The 13266-nt window shown below is 33.7% G+C and overlaps 1 protein-coding gene across 1 annotated transcript in view; it reads left to right on the top strand.

Annotated features, from left to right (window-relative positions):
* The window catches only part of LOC18110666 (heavy metal-associated isoprenylated plant protein 28), an 85804-nt gene that overhangs the window by 70799 nt on the left and 1739 nt on the right, over positions 1-13266 (top strand). The gene's annotated exons all lie outside the window — the stretch shown is intronic.

The raw sequence follows: 13266 nt of genomic DNA, 5'->3' as shown, positions 1-13266 counted from the left end.
GAGCAACTCAATATGGTTCAACCACCTCACTAACTTGAAAGACTTCATCTCGCACACTTGTGTCTTCGTTCTCATCCTGAACAACCTCGACACGACCCCGGGGTTTCGTTTTTAAAACGGACAACCAATCCACTCTTGATCGATCCTTTCTAAATGAAGGGGTGTATGTGTAATAAACTTGTTGACATTGCTTTGCGAAAACAAAGACATCGTTTATGTTGCGGAGTCTAGCTTTTGAGTTGATTTCGACCAGACCATAGTGCGGATCAACTCTGATTCCTCTGTCAGTCGTGTCATACCAATAGCATTTGAATAAAAACACTATATTCTGCTCGTTATGATATTGCAGTTCGACGACCTCTTCTAATCTACCATAGTAGTCAACTTCTAACTCACTACTAGTGGATCCCTTAATACAAACACCGTTGTTGTATGTCTTTCTTCCTTGCCCGTATTCTTCAGTATGGAAAACATATCCATTGACAAAATACCCGTTGTAGCATTTACATTTTCTTTCAGGCCCCAGGCTTAGTAAAGACAATGACTTAGGTGCACTCCTTCCCATTTGATAAACCTGGCATGTAATGTACATCAATAAACAGTAAATGAACGAGAATCTCGTAATGACATGCATACGTACAGTAATTTTGCAAGTTAGAATGAGTTTGTAATAGTGCTTACATGTGTTCTGAACCACGTGGCAAACTGCTCATCTTGTAATTGAAAGATCTGGGATTCAGTCAGCTGTGAGTTATTGGAGAGCAAATATTGATGATGTTGCCTGCAAGTGATAATGAGTATATGATATTACAATATATAATTAACAGTATATTACTAACAAAGTTTAATTAGTATAAACTTACTGAATAAAAGGTCTCAGCTCATCACAGTTAAATAGAACATAGTTGTGTGCTTGTTTGAACTCTATTTCCGACAAATATCTTCATCTTACGACATTTTTAGGTGTGGGTCGTCCAGTATTGGAGAATATTGACAAGTTCCCACTGGAAGGCACTTCACCGCCATCATCATGCCGTGGAACGCGATTGATTCTCGTTCTCAGATGAGGTTCGAAATAGTACGAGATAAATGTTGAGATCTCCTCAACAATATAGGCCTCACATATCGAAGCCTCAACATGCACCTTGTTCTTAACCTTTTTCTTGAGATTAAACAAGTACCTGTATTGAATTAATTAAGTATTTTCAATTAAGAAAAACATAGAAAATACTTTTATATATGAATTACATTTCAACTGTAATATCTAACCGTTCGAATGGGTACATCTATCTATATTGGACTGGTCCTCCAGCTTTTTCCTCGAATGGTAGATGTATAGGGAGATGCTCCATTGAGTCAAAAAATGATGGAGGGAATATCATCTCAAGTTTGCATAGTGTCTCGACGATATTCGTTTGAAGCCTCTCAATGTGATCAACATTCAACTTGCTGGAGCATATATCTCTGAAGAAATGACTTATCTCCGTGAGTGCATCCCATATTCCCTTTGGCAACAAATCACGAAAAGCTAATGGGATGAGTGTTTGCATAAACACGTGGCAATCATGACTCTTCATTCCATACAATCTGCAGTCCTCTATATTAACCAGCCTTGATATGTTCGATGCATGTCCATCCGGAAAACGCAGACTCTTAAGCCATTTGTAGACTAGCAGTTGTGCGTTTTTCTCTAACACGAAGCTTGCTCTTGGTTTTGCGACCCGTGACTCATCATAAACCAACTCCATATTTTTACGGTTACAGTATAAAGCTATATCCAATCTAGCCTTGATGTTGTCCTTTGTCTTCCCCTTCACATTCATGACGGTGTTGAAAATATTCTCAAACATGTTCTTTTCGATGTGCATGATGTCAAGGTTATGGCGGAGCAGATTGGTCTTCCAATAAGGAAGCTCAAAAAAGATTCTTCGCTTTACCCAATTATGGGTCAAACCAAAACCAGGAAACTTTTGCTTACCTGATTGAAGGCCAAACACAATGTCACCGTACTCTGAGACAACATCATGCAATTCTTCACCAGAAAGACGCGGGGATGCAACATCTTTTTCAACTCTGCCAACAAAGAAATCTTTTCTATTCTTTCTGTACCTGTGATGAAGTGGCAAGAAGCGACGGTGACAGTCAAAAAAAGAAGCTTTACCTCCATTTGCTAGCGTGAATGCCTTGTTGTTTTCCATGCAGTATGGACATGCGAGTTTCCCATGCGTGCTCCAACCAGAAAGCATTCCATAAGCTGGAAAATCATTGATAGTCCACATCAATGCCGCCCTCATAAGGAAATTTTGTTTCCTCGATATATCATAAGTCAGAGCTCCGGAGGACCACAACTGCGCCAACTCATCAATCAACGGTCGAAGACAAACATCTATATTCCGCCCCGGGCTTCTTGGACCGGGTATGACAGTAGATAAAAACATGAACTCCGGCCTCATACACATTCCCGGTGGCAAGTTATAAACTGTGAGTATGACCGGCCAACAAGAATAAGGAGCAGCAAATGACCCAAATGGGTTGAATCCGTCTGTACACAACCCAAGACGCACATTCCTTGATTTAGCTGAAAAGTAAGGATGAACACTGTTAAAGCGTTTCCACGCTTCGCCGTCAAAAGGATGAACCATCACTCCATCAACCGCATGATGTGCTTGGTGCCATGTCATGTGCTCAGCAGTCCTTGGTGACATGAATAACCTTTGCAGTCTAGGTGTGATCGGGAAGTATCTAAGTTTTTTATATGCCACTAGAGTCTTTCCCCTGCCAGTTCTAGGTTTGTAACGGGAATGCCCGCATGTCATGCACTCGGTCATCTCAGCATTTTCAAGGTAGTATAACATGCAGAAGTTAGGGCACATGTCAATTTTCTGGTATCCTAAACCGAGGGGTTTCATCATGGACTTCGCAGCATAGAAGTTCTCTTTCAGCCTGTTCCCTTCAGGTAAAATGCTTCTTGCCCATTCAATAATCTTGTCATACCCGGCCTCACTCAACCCGTGATCTGACTTGATGGTGAACACCTGTGCTACGACCGATAATTTACTGTGGTTCGTGCAGCCATTCCATAATGGTTCGTCAGAATCTTTCAACAAATCAAAAAACCTAGCTGCATCTACATTAGGTTCTTCTTCTACGATTGGACATTGACTGCCATTACCTTGATTCATTCTCATTGCATCCATAACCATATTTCTGTAAGGATTAGTGTTGTCATTTGCCGTTTCATGCACGTTGCTAGCACTAGAAGTAGACCCAACCACCGTTTCTTCCATTCTCCTCTCACTCTCGCTAACAAATACTTCTCCATGTGCATACCAACACTGGTAATTCTCCATAAACCCTTTGTGTAGAAGATGCATCATTACAACATCTGGATGCAGATACTTTTTATTTTCACACTTCCTGCATGGACACCTAATACCGCCTCCAGTAAAATTTCTGGGAATAGATGTTACGAAATTAATAAAACCCTGAACCCCATTACAATAATCCATCCTCCGCAATCCTTGGGGTGAATCTCGATACATCCATGAACGATCATCCATCACTTATATCGAACCTCTATAAAATTATGATGACATCATGTATTAATTAACTAAGTTAGGTAAATAAACTTGTAAAAATATTACTTTAACTCGAGATTATCCAACAAACCAATCACAACTTCTCATAAATATTAAATATTCATTATCATTTATCAACGTCCATACGAATTAAAATATATAAATTTACGGAAATTACCACTCCGCAATACCATTGATAAAACTTTAAACGGGCCCATTAAGCAAGCTATTAATTATTTCAAAATAGCACATGTAATTCAGTAATTCCATAAAGAAATAACAATTTACAAACAAATACAATCTTACAAAATCTAAAACAAACCATAACAGGTACAAAATTATACATTCATATACTGCAAGTTTGTTTGAGAAATAACAATAAAACATGTACATCTACTAACAAAATACATATACTAAAAAAACAATAAAATTGACATTTAATTAAATGTTAAAATTTAAAAAGATATAATTACTTACAAAAATTGATAAAATCCGTCGGTAAATCAGAACACGCGCGGATGCTGTGACCACAAAACTTCAAGAAATATAACTTGTTGTGCTGATATGAGGAAGATTTTTTTTTGGGGGGGGGAGGGGGGGGCTGGTTGTTTGCAGATGGGGAGAGTTGGGATGAGGAAGAAGGAGAAATAGGGGATGAGAGGGTCGGCAGAGCTGTCATATATTAACTTTTTCCGACGGTTTTACCGACGGACACTCCGTCGGTTATTCTGACGGAAACATAGACATGTCACCGTACGGATCTGCAATTTCAAATCCCTCGGTGAGTCCGTCGGCAATTTAAACGGCGAACCGGTCACATCACTTTACGGGCACTGTACGGGCAGTCGTTTTGAATCCGTCGGTGATTCCGTCGGAAAAAAATAACCCGCCAAAACCTCCACGTCAGTGACCCGCCTTTTTTTTAAATTCGAAAACTTTTCCGTCCGTAATTCAGTCGGTAAATACCGACGGAAATTTTCCGTCGGTATGTACCGACTGAATTACAGACGGAAAAGTTTTCGTCAGTTTTGACCGACTCAATTACGGACGGAAAGTGGCCGTCGGTAATTTCGACCTCAAAATACCGACAGAAAATATTCCGTCGATAAATCCGTTGGTATTTAGCGAATTTCTGATAGTGGTGTATCCACGTCACTTTTGTCACCCAAATACCTTTCTTTCGGTTCCATGTTGTGATGGGCACATTACTGGACACAGCCATGCAGGAGCTGTACTGTATAACAAGCAAATTCTATCCTCCAGTACAGTTAGTTCAATGGCAAGCTGGCGTTGTGTTATTTGGGCAAGGGATTAATTTGCTTACATTTTGATCTTCCATGCAGACTGCAGGATCTGTCCCTTGGTGGTGGTTATGTTTACCTTACAAACAACATTGTAGTAATCAATATTTAAAAATAGTGCTTTCTGAATTTCCATATCTCAATTTTATTATATTACCTGTAGAATAAAAGAAAATACAAAAAAAATTCATTAAAATCACGTTTTAACCACAAAAACAATCAGTCATAAAAAAGCCAACGTAGAGAATCAGAATTAAACAACCGCATTTTTCTTCGGTACCAAAAGTAAACAAATTGGCCCTGTTTACCTTCTTTTTCTTTTTCATTTCTTTTCCTGTTCTCCCTCTTTTTTCTTCTTTTTTTGCATCCCTTTGTTTACTCTCTCTCGTACTTCATTTTTTCTTTTCTTTCGCATATTTAATTTATTTATTTTTGGTTGCAATCTATCTGTGCATCTTTATCTCTAACATTTATTTTTCTTTTTTCTCCTCTAATTTATACACAGGAACAAAAAAATGAAAAGGCAAAAAAGTGTGATTAATTGTATTAAAACACCATTTGCTATACACTTATACTAGAATTATTAGTTTTTCTCATGTTCTTTTTATTTCTTTTTGTACTTATCTTCATGTATTAATTTGAACTTTTCAAATAATTATTTCAATAAAAAATTTATATTTTTTTTAGGATACATTATAGTTTAACACGAGAATCACATGTGGGTTAATTATGATTGAGGAGCTGCCTCGATTCCCCTTCACCAAAAGTTAACAAATTGGCCCTTCTTCGTCTTCTTTTGCACCCTTCTCTTTACCCTCTCTCTTTGGCCTTCATTTTTCCTTTTCTTTCACAACAACAAGAAGTTAAACAAACTCCACTGACTCAAGCAATCAAAACTCAGGTCATTTATGCTTGAACTGTATGCCATTAGCTTTCTGCATCCTCTAGCCTCGATGATGAATCTGATGTTCATTCCAACCCAACCCGAAGTCAGACCAGTACCAAGCAGATACACCATAGATAATATATCTGAGTTAGAGATTTTCATAGCAATGCCACAAACTCTTCTGCTCTACGGACTCCTTGTATAGCAAGAACATCTGCACGGTGACTAATCTCCCTTGGTGTACGTACGAGTGAAGGATACTGGACCCAAGCAAGATGAAAATCTACCTGCTAGGATGAAAAGATCATTAAAGCGCCACGCACGACCTGATAAGGGGTTTCTTCATCCATTGAACCACATTTGCAGAGTCTGCTTCAATGACAAAATACCTCCCAACAAAGTCCTGCCTATATGATGATAATTCCAGAGCTTTAATTGCTGCAATCAATTCAGCCTCGTATGATTCTTTATTTCCCACTGGAATAGAGAAAACCCCTAGCACCACCCCACCTTGATTCCGAATAACATGTTCCTCGGGGGACCAACAAACAACTGAATTAATTTTCTTAATATTTGACCAGTTTTTTCAAACCATCACCAGATAAAAGTAGATCAAGAGCACAATATGGGAAGTCAGAATCTAAAGCTTTAATCCATACACAAAATCTAGTTAAAATAAGGAGGAATATGGTGTCGCAATCTGGAATTTTATTTTGAAGACCAATTCATTCAAAAAAAGCATAAACCATACCTTCCTTTGGAATTTTCCTTCAACAAGGACTTCCCATTGCTGAAAAAGGTCAGAAAAATTTCTTAGGGAACATCAAGAGAGGCCCCACCATTCACAGGATTTTGTCCAGATTTTCTAGTGATTTTGACATTGGATGACAAGATGCTCCACAGATGCTGTTTCCAAAGAAGAAACAGGGCAGGAACCTTCCTCAACTCCAATAATGCCTCTTCTAACCAAGACCCCTCTATTGTTGATTCTACCCACAATGGCAAGCCAACAAAATACTTCCATCTTGGGAGGGACTATACCTTTCCATATACCCTTGAAGGAAATGAAATTGCTAGACCACACAGACTTGACAGAGTACATCCTATTCAATTAGGTTTCCAAATTAATCTATCATTGGTCTCCTTGGACAGTACAACTTTGGACAGCAGGCCTAACAAGGAGTTGAATAAATTGATCTCCCTGAGTCTAAGAGAACTTCTCCATTTGAAGTTCCATAGCGAATTCAAACCATCCCATATTCCCATATTAGCAATAGAAGAAGCTTTATCTTGTGAAAGATTAAAAAGTCTTGGGAATTGCTCTGCCAACCTAGAATTACCAAGCCATAGATCATTCCAGAAGCTGGTATCACATTCATTGCCCACTACAACACAAATTTCATTCTTAACAATATTCTGAATTTCCTCCTCCTTGGCACAAGCATCGACAATGTTACACTAAGAATTACCCCTTGAATTAACCATCTTAAGAGGTATATTAAAAGATGTTTTCTGCTTATAAATACTAGAGACCAAATTTTTCCATATACCAATATCTAAGTTGCCGTATCTCCATAACCATTTAAAGATCAAAGCTTTATTTTTGGCTGAAATGGAGCCAGTTCCTAGACCACCCTGGCATTTTGATGTTACCTGCCTGCTTTTTGAAGTTGTATATGCTCTTGAACGTGAGAAATGCTGATATGAATAACCTAACTTGTCTCCCTTATTGTTTTTTAAGGATAATAAAAATTTTCAATTTTTTTTAATGTTAACTCCTTGTGTAAAGCATAACTTCTTAGCGAGGCAAAGGATTTTGCAACACAAAAGTGAAAAGAAAAAGAAATGTGATTATGTTATAATTTTATCTTTTTTTTTTAAATCTTTTTTCCCTCTTTTATAAGCACAGAATATTGATGCTTCAACACTCATATATATCAAAATATCTCCCTTTATCAATATTTTCTGTACTTCAAAAAGGTAATCAAACAAATACACTATACATGTACATACATTCATAAACTATTCAGAGAATCAAACTAAAAAATTTGATCACAAATTGTTTTAAAATTCTTTATTTTCAATTTGTAACTAACAATTTATTCCAAATAATGAATACTTTTTAAAAAAAAATACAACTGAAACTTTATTTGATAGCAAATCTAGGACTGATAAATGAAACTAAAACATTTTATTATCATTTTAAAAAAATATGAGTATTTTTTTTTCCAGCAGAGAATATTGATACTTTAACACTCATATATATCAAAGTATCTCGCTCACCAATATTTTTCAGACTTGAAAATGTTAATCGAACACATTACCTATAATCTAAAACATGTGGATAAAGTACTCTAGCAATAATACTTTCCCCACGTGTTTTAGCATGACTCTAAAAAATACATTTGCTTATATATATATATATATATATATATTTTCAATTAGTTTTTTGTTTTTTAATTTTATCCTTTTAATATTAGTTTCTTTTACTGGATTATCTTACTCTCAAGACATGGATTGCGAGTTTGGCGGATTTAACCTAGTTGGCTGAGTTTTTATTCCTTTTTATTTAATTATTTTTCAATTTTATCATTCCATATTAGTTTAATTAGGAATTAGGCTTCATGATTTGTTTTATTTGCTTTCTATTAGGTTAATTCGGTCTCATGACCTGATAATAGTGTTCAATGGATTAATCTTGAGTTAACTCAAGTTATTTTTTGTGTTTTTTTTGTTTAATTAAATTTCTTTTCAAATTTGTCATTGAATATTAGATAGGTTAGAAACATAATGAAATTAAAAACAATTATAATTTTATAAATTATTTCAAATAAAATAAATAACAATAAAAAAATAAGGATCAAATTTTATAGATAAAAAATTCAATTAATGATAGAAAAAAACAATGATAAAAATAAGGACCAAAATTGATATAAGAATCAAATTAAATCAAATTATAAGGGATGAAATTAAAAAAAAAAGATTCAGAAGGAAATATATATAGCAATCAAAAGTTTGAGGATCAAATTTGATATAATTAGTAAATAACATGACATTTCTAAATTTTTCACAATTTCTAAAAAGAGTTTTCCATCCAAAATAAAAAAAAAAATTACTTTCCTAAAAACCAAGTCAAATTTTTCTTTAATTGCAAAGTATTTTTTGTTGATTAATTTTTTTAATGACAAACAAACATAAAAAAATTTTAAAAATAATTTTTAAAAAACCACTTTACATGAAAAAAAAAAAAAAAAAGATATAGAGCCTGTGAATTACTATATATCCAATACTTAAACTCACAAAGTTTTTTTTTAAAAAAAAAAAAAGCTAATTATGAAGCAAGCACGGATATATAAAATCAAATATACGTGGATTTTAAATTATATATAGTTTACACTATTATATATAAATTATTTAATTCTCCAGACTCGAGCACAAAATCCTACCATGATCTCCCACCGCGCTGGACCCGTGTAGAGCAGTTCTACCATTAGGGCCGCCGTAGTCCACTGAGATGCAATTTCTTAAGATTTCATTGACTACCTTTCTAAGTTCTTTGCTCGGCCTCGAGACAATGGAAGCAGCAATATAAAGTGGAGTTTCTTCATGAACATTGGCGGAATATGAAAAATATGGGTCCTCTTTAGTCAATATTTCCACCACGTGGCCCCGCCTATTTCGAGCTGCCTCGTGCAACGCTGTATCTTGCTCTACATTGGTCATCCTCAACATCTTTTTTGCTTCTGTTACTCCGCTCTCTGGATCAGTAGGTCGAGCTCTGGCGCGGTCAATGAGGACTCTTACCACGTTGGAATGCCCATATCTTGCTGCCAAATGGAGTGGGATTTCACCTTTCTTATTGGCCTGCAATAATAGTGGTGGACACATTTCAAGAATTTTATCAACAAAATAAGTGGATTCCGGTTCACTGCTTTGGTTTCCTAAGCAGACATGAAGAATGGTGTTCTCGTCTGGAGTGAATAACTGATTGAGGCAGGTTTGATCATTCTCAAAGGGACCGATATTGCCTGCTTCTGCAGCTTTGAACAAGACAGGATCCATATAGGTCGTCATACTATTTTGTAGCTTAGAGAAGCTCACTAAATGAAAAGTGCACAAATGAAGGGGAGGTGAAATTAACCACTGTGGCTCAAAGGCAAGAGGTTCCACTCCTCAACTGATCACAAGCTGCTGATTTCTTCGGTATTTAAGGGAAGAAAAAGCGTTAATAACCACAAATTACATTTAGAGAAAGTTATATCTGTTTTATCAAGATAATGAGAAAATAAAAAATAAATTGTTTGGCTCATCCATCATTATTAGTGAACTTGGACTCGTCTATGTGTATCCACGTCACTTTTGTCACCCAAATACCTTTCTTTCGGTTCCATGTTATGAGGGGCACATTACTACTGGACACAGCCATGCAGGTGCTGTGTATAACAAGCAAATTCTATCCTCCCGTACAGTTCAATGGTGGTAGTTATGATTAAACAACCGCATGTGGGTTAATTATGATTGAGGTGTACTTCGGTATCAAAAGTTAACAAATTGGATATACGTTCATAAAAACATTATTTAGCAAATGAAACAAAAACATGTTCATAAAAACATTAATTTAAAAAACAATTGTGAGTATTTTTTTTCTTCTTTTATAAGTAGAGAATATTGATACTTTAACAATAGTATTAATATCTAAGTATTGTAAGTAGAGAATATTTTCTTCTTCTTTTATAAGTAAAGAATATTGATACTTTAACACTCATATATATCAAAGTATCTCACTACACCAATATTTGTCGGACATTAAAAAGTTAATTAAACACATTATCTATAATCTAAAAGGAAAGTACTATGGCAATAATACTTTCCTCATATTTTCCCCACATGTTTTTGGGTGACTCTAAAAAATACATTTGCTTTTGTGTTTTTTTTTTCAATTAATATTTTGTTTTTAATTTTATCCTTTTATTCTTTTCAATTAATGTTTTGTTTTTTAATTTTATCCTTTTAATGTTAGATTTTTTTTATTGGGTTATCTCACTCTCAAGATGCTGATCGCGGGTTTAGCGAATTAACCTAGTTGGCTGGGGTTTTATTCCTTCTTATTTAATTTTTTTTAATTTTATCATTCAATATTGGTTTTAATTAAGAATTAGGCTTCATGATTTATTTTATTTTCTTTCTATTAGGTTAATCCAATCTCATGACCTGAAAATAGTTCTTAATAGATTAATTTCGAGTTGACTTGGGTTGTTTTTTTATATTTTTTGTTTAATTGAATTTCTTTTCAATTTTATCATTGAATATTAGGTCGGTTGGGAATTGAGTTTAAAAGGATTTTAATTTGAAATTAAATTAGTTAAGGAGTTGATAGTTTAATTTTTTAAAAAAACATTATTTAAACTAAGAATCAAATCTTGATAGCTTCTGTTTTAAATAAAAATGCTTTGTCAACATACTATTTTAACACATTTGATAGAAATTGATTTTAATATTATATATTTATATCTATATATATTGTTTAAACCAAGAAAAAAATGGTTAAACTACGGAGACTTGGGATACGTAAAGGAATTTTAGTAATATTTATTAAATATAAAGTGGATTTTTTTATCAAAATCTTTGAACATTTAGATAATTCATATAATATTACAATACTTAAATGGAAGGCATTGCAATTTATGCTATTTTATATCACAACTAACGTCAAAAACAACTTTTTTTTTTTTTTTGTTAATTGTTAAAGTCCATTTGAAAGGAAAGATTGGATGGAATTAGAAATCACATGAAGTTAAAAAGAGAAGTCAACTTCGTTTTGGACCTTATGACTCGATCCATAATCCCGACTTTAGACCTATAAAGCCCACGTTCTGGCCATTTTGCTGCAAGGCCCATTATATATATATATATATATATATATATATATATATATATATATATATATATATATATATATATATATATGCGCGCTACGGAAAGCAAAGATAACAAGGTGCAGGGGTGGATATGCATTACATATAGTGTGTGTGTGTATAATTAACATTTACCAATGTATACACATATAAATTCTTTATTATTTTTTATATAAAAATAACTATTCAACCAAGAACATTGGTTAAATTTTGAATGAATATCAAGAATTATTATATATAAAAGGATTTTAATTTATAATTATTTGATGAACCTGAATAATGAAATATCATATTAATTAACCATCAAAATCAATCCAAGAAAAAAGTATAAAATAGTGTTAAATATTTATATTTATTAATTCAATATCTTAGGATTCCATGCACAGTTTGATCCGAAGAATGATGTGATATATACCGCAGGTAAAAGCAATTAAACTCGAGATTGGTTTTTTGCTCAGGTTCCAAGTAATATATATTTGTTTTTTTAATTAATGAGAGTGTTCGGATTAATTTACACGTATTTTGATTAATTTTATATATTTAAAAATTGTAAATTTCTAATGATTCTAATATTTATGAAATTCAAACTAGTAATTTTAGAAAACAAGTTTAAAATCTAATCAATTAAAGTTCACACTTCTACTTCTTTCTATTGGTTCTTTCTATTGGTTCAACGCATGGCTACATATTTTTACACTTTCCCTAACTTTTAACTGGTTCTTCTGTGATATATTTACTTTTTGCATCGTAGGGATGAAGGAAACAACGCGTTCACTTCCAGCCACATGGCAGATTAAATTTGAACTAGAAAATGTGAACCCAACTGGTCATTACACATTCCAATTGGATTTAGCATCAGCCCATTTATGTGCCCTTCAGGTAAAAATCTTCACATTCATTTGAACAAATGTGTTTTCAAAAGTAAAATAAACTAAGTTACCTTCTCATGATTTGATCGATCTTTTTTTTTTCTCAATCTATACGAAAATTGTGCTTAATTTTTCAATGAAGAATAAAAAATAATTCTAATAATTGAATACACACCTTATCCCTCTGGAAACTCAGAGAGTGCATCATTATGAAGGAGAGACTTATTTTCATTGAAAATTATTATTGTGTACATTAATAAGACACAGAAAATCATAATATATAATAACCTGGAACATATTAACTAATTTGCATTTAAAAAATTAGAATATAAGAACTATATATACTTTGAAGAATTATTTTATGATGATATACTTAAATGTAATACGTCTAAAATTCTTGATGAAGAATATACCTATATCCTGGAGGAAATAATCATGTACATCAATAGTAGAGAGAATCTTGAAGAGAGTAAATATCTATATCTTCGAAAACATTTTCAAGTGCCCTTCTGCCTCGCAGAATTCTGATCCTGATGCCAAAATCACTTCCTTTTATGAATTAGTTTTGAATTATTTTTTTTGGGTGCAAAGTTTTTGATGAAAACTGAAATACATGAAAGATTGTATATTTAGACACATATAAGAAGATCTTTTCGCTAATTGTCGTGTGATGCTAATTTCTTTATTTTTTGTAATTAGGTTTTGTTTTTTCGATTC

The sequence above is a fragment of the Populus trichocarpa genome, chromosome 19, assembly GCF_000002775.5.
Source record: "Populus trichocarpa isolate Nisqually-1 chromosome 19, P.trichocarpa_v4.1, whole genome shotgun sequence".
In the NCBI taxonomy this organism is placed as follows: domain Eukaryota; kingdom Viridiplantae; phylum Streptophyta; class Magnoliopsida; order Malpighiales; family Salicaceae; genus Populus; species Populus trichocarpa.
The sequence above is the reverse complement of the archived record's forward strand: the minus strand, read 5'-3'. Positions and strand labels throughout refer to the sequence as shown.